Genomic DNA, 13,543 nt, shown 5'->3' with positions numbered 1-13,543 from the left:
ACACGAAGGAGTGTGTGGCCATCACGCAAGTAGTCGAGCTATCGCGGCCAAGGTTTTTGGAGCTGGATTTTACTGGTTGACAGCAATTGAAGATGCGAAGGAAATAGTGCGAACTTGCGACGCGTGCCAAAGATTTGCCGCAAAACCCCACTCTCCGGTGGCGGAATTGATGCCCATACCCTTATCTTGGCCCTTTGCTCAGTGGGGTCTCGACATGGTGGGAAAGTTACACAAAGCCTCGCCAGGAGGATACGAGTATATGCTCGTCGCGGTCGACAAATTTACCAAGTGGATAGAAGCAAAGCCGATAAATTCACCGGATGCAGCGTCAGCAATAAAATTCGTGAAGAGCATCGTTTTTCGGTTTGGAGTACCTCATAGCATCGTCACGGACAACGGCAGTAACTTCACATCCAAGGAATTCAAAGCGTACTGTGCAGAGGTAGGCATCAAATTGCACTTCGCGTCAGTTGCACATCCTCAAACCAATGGTCAAGTCGAGAAAGCCAACAGCATCATCTGCAATGGCATCAAGAAGTGTTTGTTAGGGCCACTGGAAAAAGCTCGACACACTTGGCCAGAAGAGCTGCCGAGCGTGTTATGGAGCATCCGAACAACGCCAAATACAGCGACACAGGAGACTCCGTTTTTTCTGGTCCATGGGGCAGAGGCAGTGCTACCGATAGAAATAGAGCACGACTCTCCGAGAGTCACGAAATATAATGAAGAAACTTCCAGAAGAGCATTGGAAGACGACGTTGACGCACTCGACGAAGCTCGAGACGAAGTACTGTCAAGGGTTACTAAATATCAGCAAGACCTCAAAAATTACCACAGTCGACGTTTGCGACCAAGGTCCTTTCAGGTTGGAGACCTAGTTCTGCGACTCAATCAAGATCGCATAGAAAAACTCGAGTCGCCATGGCTTGGCCCTTATGTCGTTACAGAAGTCATCGAAGGAGGAGCATACAGGATTAAGGACAAGAAGACAGGGACTCCCGAGAAAAACCCCTGGAACGTGGCACAGCTAAGGCGTTTTTACGCTTAGTGTCAAAATATAGTCCTCCTTGTAAAAATACAATATACTGAAATGCCCGCGAGTTTTCAGACGCATGATACGTCCAAAACGTATCTACTTTCCCGAACACTTTTGCTATTGTTTTGCCTCTAATTTGTGTATTTTGGATACAACTAACACGGACTAACGCTATTTTCAGCAGAACTGTTCTGGTGTCTCGTTTTTGTGCAGAAATCCAACTTTCAGGAAAATCCTCGGAATTTATGCAGAAGGCCCTATTTTCCCAGAATACTGACGGAGCCAGAAGGACAAGTAAGGTGGAGGCCCGAGGGCCCCACACCATAAGGCGGCGCGGCCTAGGGGGGGCCCGCGCGGCCCTATGGTGTGGCCCCCTCGGCCGGCCTCCGACGCCCTCCTTCGGACTACTTATTGGCCTCGACCTAAAAACGCACAGAGAGAAGTCGAAGTCGCCAGAAAGCCTCCAGAACGCCGCCACATCGCGAAACTCCGTCGCGGGAGCCAGAAGTCTCCGTTCTGGCACTCCGCCGGGACGGGGAATTGGAGGAGATCATCGCCATCATCACCGCCAACGCCTCTCCATCAACCAGCCATGCTTCCCCCATCCATGTGTGAGTAATTCCCCCGCTGTAGGCTGAAGGGGATGGTAGGGATTGGATGAGATTGGTCATGTAATAGTCATAAGATTGTTAGGGCATAGTGCCTAGTATCCGTAGATGTTACTTTTATGATATTGTTGCAACTTGTTATGCTTAATGCTTGTCACTAGGGCCCGAGTGCCATGATCTCAGATATGAACATGTTATTGATTCATGAAGATATTCGTTGTTTATGATCTTACCTGCAAGTTGTATACACATGTCGCTGTCCGGAACCAATGGCCCCGAAGTGACAGAAATCGGGACAACCAGAGGGGGTGGTAGTGATGTGAGGATCACATGTGTTCACGGAGTGTTAATGCTTTGCTCCGGTACTCTATTAAAAGGAGTACCTTAATATCCAGTAGATTCCCTTGAGGCCCGGCTGCCACCGGCTGGTAGGACAAAAGATGTTGTGCAAGTTTCTCATTGCGAGCACGTACGACTATATATGGAACACATGCCTATTGATTGATTAGTACTTGGATACCGTTTTATTATTATCTGCAAATGCCCCTGCTTGACTGTTACATGAGTTTCTCTCATCCATGCAACGCCCGTTCATCCGTCCCCGTGCCTACAGTATTTTAATCCTGCTGTTTACTAAAATCACTACTGCTGTCTTTGTTACTCACTCTTGTTATTTCACTACTGCTACTGCTATAAAACTGTTACTACTGATAAACTCTTGCGAGCTAGTCTGTTTCCAGGTGCAGCTGAATTGACAACTCCGCTGTTAAGGCTTTCAAGTATTCTTTGTCTCCCCTTGTGTCGAATCAATAAATTAGGTTTTACTTCCCTCGAAGACTGTTGCGATCCCCTATACTTGTGGGTCATCAAGACTATTTTTTGGCGCCGTTGCCGGGGAGCATAGCTTTATTTGGAAGTTCACTTGGATTGATATTGTTCGCTGCAAATTCTCCATCATGGGTAAACCTCGCGATACTAAGGTCGCCATATTACCATCCACTACAAGAAAAGGTACAACTCTGAGTACCTCTGCTGCTCTTGATTCACCATCTGTGATTGATAAACTTGTTTCACCGCCACATGCTTCACATGCGGGTACTTCTGCTGAATCTGAAAACTCTCATAATATTGATAATATTTCTGCTGTGCTTGATGATAGTGGTTCATTGGGATCCTTTCTAGATGCTACGATTGCTAGGTCTAGACAAACTGAAAATACTGAAACTCCTAATGCTACTACACCTGTTAATTCACCTGAACTTGATTATTCTAGTGATGATCCTGATGAAGATTATGTGGAGCTTAATGATGATTTTATTGAAAAATGCAATGCTACTACTGATGCAAGAAAAATTAAAAAGTTGCTTGCAGAACATGCTGTTAGATATAAACTGTCTCCTGGTCCTAAGTTTGCCACATCTCCTATAAACATTAAGGATAAAGATTATGATTTTTCTCTTGATTTATCTCATATAGCTATTGTTGAGAAAACACCCTTTTGTGGTACTGAAAAAGAAAGTCTTTGTTGAACACATGATTGAGCTATCTACTCTGAGTAGCTTGTTTTCTGATGATGTTAAGAAGCGTACTTACTTTGTTGCTAAAATCTTTCCATTCTCATTAAAGGATGACGCTAAAACTTGGTATAATAGTTTGCCACCTAATTCTATTAAAAGTCCAAAAGAATTGCTTGATGTTTTCTTCCGTAAATACTTTCCTGCTAGTGCGCAACATATTGCTTTGCAGAGAATCTATAATTTTGACCAGGGAGATGGAGAGAAATTGCCTGAGGCTTGGGCGAGATTTTGCTCTCTTATTAGAGCTCGGCCTGATCATGATTTGGAAAAGCATGATTTACTTGATATATTTTATAGTGGACTAACCATTGAGTCTAGGGCATACCTGGATAGTTGTGCTGGTTGTGTTTTCAGGAAAAGAACTCCAGACGACGCTGAAGAATTATTGGCTAAAATAGGCCGGAATCATGATGATTGGACTACGCCTGAACCAACTCCAACGCCAATATTGAGGAAGAGGGGTATGATTAAATTAAATGATGAAGATATGAGGGAAGCCAAGAAGTCTCTCAAGGAGAAAGGTATTAAATCTGAAGATGTGAAGAATCTTCCTCCCATAGAAGATATATGTGAGATAATTCCCCCTTAATCCATGATTGAGGTAAACTCCCTTCAACGCTTTACTAGGGAAGATATTCCGTATTCGAAACCTCCTGCACAATGCTTAGATGAGTTTGATAATTATATTGTTAAGCAAGAAAATTTTAATATGAGAGTAGAGAATCATTTAATGGAAAATTCTCGAGCTATTAGTGAATTGCATGATATTGTAGAGAGAACCTCCAATGATGTTAAGATGCTTGTTAAACATTTTCATATGGTTCAAACTCAAATTGATCAACTCACTAAAGTGCAAAATGACTTGTTGGGAAATAATTCTAAAGAAAAACATGCTTATGAAGTAACAACTAGAGGTGGTGTTTCTACTCAGGATCCTTTATATCCTGAGGGACATCCCAAAAGAGTTGAACAAGATTCTCAACGAACTAAAACTAGTGCTCCATCTAAGAAAAAGAAAAAGAAACATAAGAATGTTGTAGAATCCTCTGAACCTGTTAATGATCCTAATAGCATTTCTATTTCTGATGCTGAAACTGAAAGTGGTAATGAACATGATAAAGATAATGATAAGAATGATGCTTCTGATAAAGAAGATGTTGAAGAAGAACCTGAAAAGCATGCTAAAAATAAAAAGTACACTAAAGAAGATTTTATTGCTGAGAAACATGGTAATGAAAGAGAACCTTGGGTCCAAAAGCAAATGCCTTTTCCTGCTAAGAAATTAAAATCAAAGGAAGAAGAACACTATAATAAATTTTGCGATTGGATGAAACCTTTATTCTTGCAAATCCCTTTGACTGATGCTATTAAATTGCCTCCTTATTCAAAGTATATGAAAGATATTGTTACTAACAAGAGGAAAATCCCCAATGAGGAAATTTCCACTATGCTTGCTAATTACTCTTTCAATGGCAAAGTTCCAAAGAAGTTGGGCGACCCAGGTATACCTACTATTCCTTGTTCTATCAAGAATAATTATGTCAAAACTGCTCTATGTGATTTGGGAGCCGGTGTTAGTGTTATGCATTTTTCTCTTTATAAGAGACTTTACTTAGATAAGTTGATACCTACTGATATATCTTTGCAAATGGCTGATAAATCTACTGCTATTCCTGTTGGTATATGTGAGGATGTTCCTGTTCAAGTTACTAATAGCTGCTTGATATTAACTGATTTTGATGTGTTGGAAATGCCTGAAGATGATAATATGTCTATTATTCTTGGGAGACCTTTTCTTAACACCGCAGGGGCTGTTATTGATTGCAATAAAGGAAAGGTTACTTTCAATGTTGATGATAGGGAGCATACCGTTTATTTTCCCAAGAGGATTGAGAAAGCGTGTGGAGTTAATACTATTTCTAATGTGAGAACTATCAAAGTGGGAACTATTGATTGTCCTATATATGAGCCTAAAGAAGAATATCAAACTCTCGTGATTGGATCCATATCAATACAATTCAAGGTAACATGATTGATTTGAGGTTTATTTCTTCTTATGCTATGTAAAATTTATTTGGTGGCAAGACTTGATCAACCTTGTTAACAAATACTTTTTATATGCATAGAGGCGGTAAACAACATCTCTTTCTTCCTCCATTTGCTCTAGTTGCTGTAGCACTTTTAATTTGCAAAGTTCCTTAGTTAATTGGAGATTTCAAAAAATTTCCTGGCCAGTAATAATAAACTTAATACCCATAAATGTGCATTTTTCAAAGTTTTCAAAAATTCACAAAAATTATACCGTTGGTCCTATTTTTCGACGAGGCACCTGGGAGCACCAGAGGATGACCTGTGGGGCACCCCAGGGTGCCACACCACAGGCCGGCGCGGCCAAGGAGGGGGGTGCGCCACCCTGTGGTGTGGGCCCCTCCTTGCCCCACTATCTCATCTCTTTCTCCCAGCATCTTCTCTCCCCCGAAAAAACTCGAACCAGCTTTTTCTCACTCGCGTTTTTGCTCAAGAGCTCAGGATTTTTCGATCTCTTTGCTCAGCCCAGATTTCTATCTGAAATTTGGCACATTTGCTCTCCGGTATGTGACTCCTCCGCCTATCCAAGTAGAATTTTGTTTGGTTGAGTACATCTTGAATATTTTGCTGCTGTAGGTAACATGTTTAGTGAGCTTGCATGCTTGTTCTAAGTTGTATAAACTAGTTTTGATGCATGATTAGTACTCTAGCAAGTTCCTATAGTAGTTCCCCTTGATTATATGTCACCAAATCAAATTTTTATATTGTTTGTTGAAAATTTCAGAAAAGAGATGAAGAAGTTCAACTTTGGAGAGTTGTTCAAGAAAGGAACAACCAGCACCGGGAGACCTTCTAGGGCCGCCACCCGGCTTAGGCGATCGTACAATGAGGATATCATCGCGCCTAGCTTCGCGCCCGAAGAAGACAACGGGGCTCCTAATGCTTCATCTTTTCCATGCTATGATTTTCTGAGAAATGCAGGGATATTGGATGATTTCTTCACCCTTGTCAATAGGGCGGGCTTAACCACCTATGTGGAAGACGAAAGGGAGCAATACTATATGCTCACCAAAATTTTCGTCGAGAGCTTCAGGTTCAACAACATGCAATACGAGCCGACAGTCGCATTCAAGATCTATGGTAATCCTGTTACTATGGAATTGGAAGATTTTTGTCGTGCATTGGATATTGCCCCTGTAGGTACAGCAAGGAGGATTGATGACAACCCCCGGGACTTGTTGGAGCTCTATCGAGGGATCACCGATGATGATTGTCGCACCATTCAGCGTGGCAAGATAAGGAACATTCAACTCCCCGCCATTAAGTATTTTGCATATTACATTGCTACTAGCATTCTTGGTAGGGAGAACACTAGCAATATTTCTAGTTACCATCTTGCTTTCTTGAATATTGCACTTACTGGTCGGACATCTTATCACCTTGGTTCTCTTATTGCTCGCCGCCTGTCTAATAGGGGGCCTATTTTTGGAGGAACTATTGCACTGCGCGTTTTAACATATTTGAGACTTCCTCTTGATCCTAATGATGTGCCATTGACCCCTAGGAGACTCGATATTGCTGCTATGAAGAGTCATTATTTTGTTACCGCTGATTCTACTTTAGATAATATGGTCTATAGAATGTTGTTTGCTGACGGGGATGAGAAGGATATCCCTCTTCCCCAACCAGGTTTGTTCAGTATTGACAGGCAATCATGGTCGCGCACTAAGGAGGAGGTGGATGAACATATGAAGATACAAGACTTCCACCAGCAGCATGACTCCGAGGACGCCGAGCCCTCCTACGACTACACCGTCACGTATCCGGGTGCTTCTTCTAGCACATACCCGGAATATGATCCATCTTCGTCATACTACGGAGATACTACCTCATGGTCTCGATGGGATTGAACTCCACTTAGGCCAAAAGCCTAAGCTTGGGGGGAGGTATACCGGCATCACTCATTCTTTGCATATTATGATTGCTGGATACTTGTACATACTTGTTTAGTCTCTTTGAGTGGTTTTCTAATGAGAGGGAGATGATATTTGGGGAAGTGCTGCCTGAAAACAGATTCTGGACTGTTACTAGAAAAATTCGTGCGCACAGCCAGAACGTTATTTTGAGCTGCAAATTTTTGTGCAGGTTCCCAGGTTGTTATCTAACTTTCATTAGATGAACACTTTTCGAGCTGAGAAACGTAAGATTTTTGTAAAAATCGATTTCTGTACTGCTGTCAGGTTTTGGTAGATTTCTGCCATCTCGCTTTTCTGTGTTTCTTTTAGTTTTCATTTTCTTGTTCTTGCTTTGTTTCCTTCCCAAAACACAAAAAGACCAAAAATATTTCTGTTATTTCTCTTCACCATTTGTTTGCTTTGGTTTCTTGCATTTGTTTCGCTTTATTTGCTATTGCCACTTTGCTATAAGAAAACCCAAAAAGATTTTGCTTTGTTTGCTTGTTTCCTTTTGTTCTTGTTCTCAAATTCGAAAACACCAAAAATATTTGCCGTTCTTCTTTGGTTCATTATGAGTTCAATGGTCTTCGATGGCTGGAGCGTGGTTTCATTTCATATTATCCAAGTTATACAAGTGAAAAGGCAATAATGACGATCTACGACAATCTGATTGTGGTGAGAGGCTGGTATGAACTCTATTTGTTTTCATTTTTGTACATATACTCATCCATGTGAGCATACTTAGTTGGTTCATGTGAGGTATATGTCATTTAAGAAAGTCTAGTAGTTCATGATCTCTCATGTTTAGCTCCAATTTATTAATATGAGTAGCATGTCATGGATGTTTGCTTGCATTGTTTTATTCATAGATAGGTATGATATTGTGGTATCCTCCTCTGAATAATTCGTTTGAATTAACTTGGCACATGCTCACACATGCATATGACTGAACAAGAGTCAATTAAGCCTCAATGATTTACATTGCTTCAGAGTTCTTGTATCACTTTTATGCCTCAGTTAATTTATTTTGCCGCAAGCATGATTATGACAGTTATTGCTCTCTTGATTTGTCGCTCCCTAGTCTTTTGCTAGCCTTCACTTGTACTGAGCGGGAACGCTGCTCGTGCCTCCAAACACATGAAAACCAAGTTATTCCAGAGTGTCCACCATAAATACCTATGCATGGCATTTCAAACCATTCCAAGTAAATTCTCATGCGCTACCTTTAAAAACCTTCAAAATGCTTCTCAATTTGTGTTTATGTTTCATAGCTCATGAGGAAGTATGTGGTGTTTAGCTTTCAACCTTGTCATTTACTTTTGACGGACTCTCATATGGACTAGTGGCACATCCGCTTATCCAATAACTCTGCAAAAAGAGCTGGCAATGGGATTCCCAGTCCCAAATTAATTAACTTAAATAGACACTCCTCCATGGTTTGTGATTGTTGGACGGCCCCCGAAGGATTCGGTTAGCCATGGCTTGTGTAAGCAAAGGTTGGGGGGAGTGTCATCATCATAATAAAACTAAAATAAAAAGGCACTCCTTCATGGTATGAGATTGTTGGCAGGCACCCGAGGATTCGGTTAGCCATGGTTTGTGTAAGAAAGGTTGGAAGGAGTGCCACATAAACATGCAAATAATTCATGGGAGCCGCTCTTGGGAGTCCGGTTGGCGAGGTAGTTAGTGTACCCATTACCATTCGTTGACAACAACAAACACCTCTCAAAATAATTTTACTCCTGATTTCAAAAATGAAAAGCTCGAGCGCATGTTAATCCCTGCTTCCCTCTGCGAAGGGTCAATCTTTTACTTTTGTGTTGTGTCTCCATTCTTTCTTTGAGCACTATCTTGAGAGCACAACTGTCATTCTTAGTATAATATGCTTGTCCCAAAATATGATTGATTGCGGTATAACTTTGATGCTTTTATCTTTGACAATCACTACTTCTAGTCTTTCTATGAACTCCAGAGGTGCCTGGGCATTTATGTTTTGCCGATCAGATACGGGCAAGCGAGATACCACTTTATCATACTTTCTTATGAACATTGCAATCCTACTTATATACATGATTCTTGATGCTTATTATTAATTGTTGGTACCTCTTCATGATTGACATAGCTGTTAGATGATCTTATTTGCATGTGTCTTATTATGAACTGCTTAAGTATTAGCCATATCATGAGAATATATATACATCATATGAGCAAATGTGTTCGTGAAAGTTCTTTTATCGCTCAGTTGTTAACTGAATTGCTTGAGGACAAGCAATAAGCTAAGCTTGGGGGGAGTTGATACGTCCAAAACGTATCTACTTTCCCGAACACTTTTGCTATTGTTTTGCCTCTAATTTGTGTATTTTGGATACAACTAACACGGACTAACGCTGTTTTCAGCAGTACTGTTCTGGTGTCTCGTTTTTGTGCAGAAATCCAACTTTCGGGAAAATCCTCAGAATTTATGCAGAAGGCCCTATTTTCCCAGAATACTAACGGAGCCAGAAGGACAAGTAAGGTGGAGGCCCGAGGGCCCCACACCATAAGGCGGCGCGACCTAGGGGGGGCCGCGCGGCCCTATGGTGTGGCCCCCTCGGCCGGCCTCCGACGCCCTCCTTCGGACTACTTATTGGCCTCGACCTAAAAACGCACAGAGAGAAGTCGAAGTCGCCAGAAAGCCTCCAGAACGCCGCCACATCGCGAAACTCCGTCGCGGGAGCCAGAAGTCTCCGTTCTGGCACTCCACCGGGACGGGGAATTGGAGGAGATCATCGCCATCATCACCGCCAACGCCTCTCCATCAACCAGCCATGCTTCCCCCATCCATGTGTGAGTAATTCCCCCGCTGTAGGCTGAAGGGGATGGTAGGGATTGGATGAGATTGGTCATGTAATAGTCATAAGATTGTTAGGGCATAGTGCCTAGTATCCGTAGATGTTACTTTTATGATATTGTTGCAACTTGTTATGCTTAATGCTTGTCACTAGGGCCCGAGTGCCATGATCTCAGATCTGAACATGTTATTGATTCATGAAGATATTCGTTGTTTATGATCTTACCTGCAAGTTGTATACACATGTCGCTGTCCGGAACCAATGGCCCCGAAGTGACAGAAATCGGGACAACCGGAGGGGATGGTAGTGATGTGAGGATCACATGTGTTCATGGAGTGTTAATGCTTTGCTCCGGTACTCTATTAAAAGGAGTACCTTAATATCCAGTAGATTCCCTTGAGGCCCGGCTGCCACCGGCTGGTAGGACAAAATATGTTGTGCAAGTTTCTCATTGCGAGCACGTACGACTATATATGGAACACATGCCTATTGATTGATTAGTACTTGGATACCGTTTTATTATTATCTGCAAATGCCCCTGCTTGACTGTTACATGAGTTTCTCTCATCCATGCAACGCCCGTTCATCCGTCCCCGTGCCTACAGTATTTTAATCCTACTGTTTACTAAAATCACTACTGCTGTCTTTGTTACTCTGCTGCTGTTATTTCACTACTGCTACTGCTATAAAACTGTTACTACTGATAAACTCTTGCGAGCTAGTCTGTTTCCAGGTGTAGCTGAATTGACAACTCCGCTGTTAAGGCTTTCAAGTATTCTTTGCCTCCCCTTGTGTCGAATCAATAAATTGGGTTTTACTTCCATCGAAGACTGTTGCGATCCCCTATACTTGTGGGTCATCAACGCACTCTTTTCCTTTTTCGGGGCACCGAGTGGGGCCGAGAAAGGTTTTTAATGAGGCGGGCTCGCGGTGCTGCAATATAATAAAGATAGTGGAGACATATATTTTTTCCCTCGACATGCTCAAGGATTTACGCTTTGAAGTTACAATATATACAACATAGATGAGTTTCGCTGACAAAGTTATTTCGCCTTGGCACCAAATACCTCGCCAGATAAAGCAAAGATACAAAATAGCAGTCAAAACAGAGCAAAATACTCGAAGTCTAGTACCCGCAAATATAGTTCGGTTGCCTTGGTTTAAAAACCTCGCATACACGATAAAAATACACCTCTGAAATACTCGGGGGCTGGATGAAGGAAAATAAATATATTCTTTGGCTTTACAATATAGAATATGTTTACAACGCACAAGATGCAATTCCTGAGAAAGTTCGACAAGTTACAAGGAAAAATATCAATCCCTACCCAATATACTATCTATGGACAACCCTTTGTTATTTGCAGCAGTCGTCGTATGTTCGGCATAACTTCCTTTGACAAAGAATTCAGAGTCCATCCGAAGAAGCTCGTCCATCATTTCCTCGGCTACAGGAGTTACAATATCGTTGATCTTGTCAATGTTCCTCTTTCTCTTCGATTGCTTAGCCAGGCACTTGGAGACAATTGTCGTTAGGTCTAATTTTCGGTAGCAGATTTGTATCATAATCATGGTGAATCTTGCTCCAGCAGACAGTTGAGCTCGCATAAAGTTATGAATACGAGGAGCATCCCGAAATTTTTCTATGAGACCAAGAAGAGTATCGGGTGCCTCGTTCCGAGGAAACATTGTCTTGTACACCAGGGACAAGGTCCTAGTGCAGAAATCAAGGAATTCGCGAACTTGACAGGCGCGGTCCTGAAACCTAACAATCTGTCGGGTACGTTCTGGAGTGGCCCAGAAAAGAGACCCATGGTCAAGAGAAAGATTAACGAGGAGATTGGTCCTTGTGTTCACCCTCTCGTCTTCAGCAGCAGTATCAAGGAAAGAACCTATTTGGCGATGGTATAGGAATTTCAGAGAAAAGAACAAACAAGAAAACAGAGGAATTGTTGATTTGGGAAAGCATACCTGACATATCTGTACTGGCTTCATTCATCAAATCTAGCATTAAATTTTCTCGAGCGGCTGCCTTTTCAGCCTCAGAAACGGCGGCTTCTTTAGCAGCTATCGCTTCTCGAGTTTGCTAGAGTGCAAATTCCTCTTTTTCGGATGCCTTGCGAGCTTGCTCCATCATCACAAGTGTTTGCTTCTTCGCATATTGAAGTTGTCGATGAAGTTCTTCCAATTCTTGAGCTAAATTTTTACTCGAGGAATCTTCACCAAGTTCAGTATCAACACGCATTTTCTTCGAGTAAGAAGAGGCAGGGAAAACATCGGAAGGACGAGGAGTTGCAGAATAGTTGTCAAAAATCAACTGAAAATAAAGATTTTTCAACATCAATCATCCAGCAAGCATAGATTTCCATTAAATCTCAAAGTATGTACATTGCTATTACAAAAGAAAGGTCACTACTGGACTACTGAAGCAGTTGTCGCCGAAATTACTAAGGCGACAACATCAAAAGATAGAACTAAAAAACAAGAGGACATGATGGTCTACTTGACCTCCGGCTTGGATGCACTTGGAGCAGGTGTTGGTTTCACACCAAGGAAGGAAAGAATTGGTTTGGAGGGAGGCTTGGCAGCTTTAATCAGAGATTGCCACTTTTTCATCTCCATCTCCCTTATGTCGCCAACTTTGGTCCAGTCGACGTTTTGTTGGCTATCCGCAATAAGCGCAATGGTGCCCTCAACGCCAATCTTTAGGCCCTCTTGGCGAAGTTTCAGCCCAAGATCTTGTGGCACATTGAACGACTTGGCAAGAGCGACGAAGGTATTGGGCTCGTCTTTCTTCGGAAAGAAATAGGGGAAAAGCTTCGACAGACCTGCTTCAGCGTCAGCAAGGCCTTCGCGTGCTTCATCCCCATGAATTTCAAGAAGAGTCAGCGCGTCGAGCAGCTCGTCGCCTACAGGACCATCCACGACATAGTCTTGATGAGTTCTCCCTGAAGACAAAACAAAGGATAGCTCGTAAATAAAATGCTTGGAAAATGTGAAGTAACTCGAGAGAAACAGAAGGGATCAAAATACTTACTAACAAAACGGCGACACTGCGATTCCAGGCGACTGAGGATCTCTGTCTCTCGAGAAGATTGCTCGGATATATTTTCACTCAAAGAAGTTTCCGCGTCATGAAGTCTCTTATGAAGATCTTCGACGGCGGCAGCATCTGCTTCAGCCTTTTTGCGAGCTTTTTCGCTCTGCTCTAACTTAGCAGCAAGAGCGTTAGCACGCTTATTGGCTTTCGCAAGTTGTCCTGACAAAATACGCGACAATTAAATGTTATGACAAAAATAGTGGAGTGAACGCAACAAAGGAGATGGATAAAGATAGTACCTTCCAGTTTCGTGCTATGATCACGATACCCGACGAATTGGGTACCAAGACGGATAAATTCCTTCATTAAAGGCTGAAAGGAGGATCAAAAGAAAAATAAGTCAATATAGCTAGTCTGGAGTCGACAGCATATCGTAAGAAACAAAGCAGAGATAAAAACACTGAAAGG

Source organism: Lolium perenne, chromosome 3 (genome assembly GCF_019359855.2).
Source record: "Lolium perenne isolate Kyuss_39 chromosome 3, Kyuss_2.0, whole genome shotgun sequence".
Taxonomy (NCBI): Eukaryota; Viridiplantae; Streptophyta; class Magnoliopsida; order Poales; family Poaceae; genus Lolium; species Lolium perenne.
The sequence above is the reverse complement of the archived record's forward strand: the minus strand, read 5'-3'. Positions refer to the sequence as shown.